At 28.5% G+C, this 1613-nt stretch overlaps 1 non-coding gene across 1 annotated transcript; it reads right to left on the bottom strand.

Moving 5' to 3' along the window:
* Positions 1-1309: 1309 nt before the first annotated feature.
* Trnaa-ggc lies at positions 1310-1380 on the bottom strand. Its single transcript has one exon. It is a non-coding gene; the product is annotated as a tRNA-Ala (tRNA).
* Positions 1381-1613: the final 233 nt, after the last annotated feature.

Genomic DNA, 1613 nt, shown 5'->3' on the forward strand with positions numbered 1-1613 from the left:
TGTTAGAGTTTAATCTAAATGGTTAATTTTAATTATAATTTATATATATATACATTATTATGTTACATCCAATATGTAATTAATTATTAAAGTGATTTAGTTTAAGTGTCAATTACAATGTTGTAATAGGTATGATAATATTTTACTTTGTTTGTTTTTTTTTTTTTGGAGGTTAAGTGGTAGAGAGGACTTTTAAGTCCTAACTTCGCCTCTGTAAATAAAGGCATTTTTCATTTCATTTCATTTCATTACGTTGATCAGTTTCTCTCGAGATTTCATCTGTTAGGGTCTCTGTAAAGTTTTAGACACCGATAAAGTAACACATATGGGCAAAAGAATGAAACTCTTTATCACCGTGCAATTGCTCTGAGCAGCGTCTCGAGATTTCATCTGTTAAGGTCTCTATCGACCTTAGACTTCGATAAATTGAGGAAAAGAATGAAACTCTTAAAAAAATTATTAGTATAAATTTAATATGAATATAATATATTTCAGTTTTTTACACATAGATTATTTAGTTTAACGGCTAAACAATTTTAAAATGGAATACGTTGGCTAGTTTTTTCCTATTGTGTAATTACGTTAAGCATATAATGAACCAATATTAAACGCATAGCGAGTATTAATATAGCAACCAACCGTGTCATCTATGTGTATATTAAACCGAGCAGAACCCACTAACTCTTGTGTCTTGCTTGATTAAACCAGCCTTGTCTTTACACTGGGAAAATTAATAAGGTTACGTGACGTATTTACATACGAGTAGAAATGTTACATGTTTCTTGTTGTGTATAAAACAATAAACGAATATCATTTAAACTACCTATTCCTGTCTTTTAATATGCCGTATCTAAGTATAAATGAAATTCTTGCTACTCATGTAATATGTTTTACTCATATATTTTATTTTCTGCAAGTCCACTTCTATTTTTAATTATTAATTACAATTAAGGCTCGTTCGTTAAATTAAGGTGTTTAGTTTAGCTTTTGAATTCTAGCTTCAATAAAATTGTCTTTGATCTAGAACGTTTGATATAGAACTATATATATATATATATATATATATATATATATATATATATAGGTATAAAAGAAAACAAAACATGTTTCTTCAACTTGAAAAGCTTAATATTTCGTTACTTTTCAGTAACATTATCAAAAGCATGTATACAATAAAATATAAACAAATATAAAAATGAAGGTTATAAAAACATTGGAAACATATATATAAGTTATAAAAACATATATATATATATATAAAATTATATATATAATATAATTTCAATAAACATTGAATCACAAAAAGTACTTGCTCCGCCGGGACTCGAACCCGGATCTCTCACTTGCCAGGTGAATGTGCTACCATTACACCACAGAGCCCTTACTTTTTACGATTCAATCATATTGTATCTGGCCGTATCTGTCACATATGCGTTTAAATAACCAAACGAACATATGATTGGAAGACCAAATACCTGTCAAATGACTTTTGTTTACATTTATTAAATTTGTATATGTGGCAATAGCCTAATATAATTTCAATAAACATTGAATCACAAAAAGTACTTGCTCCGCCAGGACTCGAACCCGGATCTCTCACTTGCCAGGTGAAT

This window comes from Homalodisca vitripennis, chromosome 2 (genome assembly GCF_021130785.1).
Source record: "Homalodisca vitripennis isolate AUS2020 chromosome 2, UT_GWSS_2.1, whole genome shotgun sequence".
Taxonomy (NCBI): domain Eukaryota; kingdom Metazoa; phylum Arthropoda; class Insecta; order Hemiptera; family Cicadellidae; genus Homalodisca; species Homalodisca vitripennis.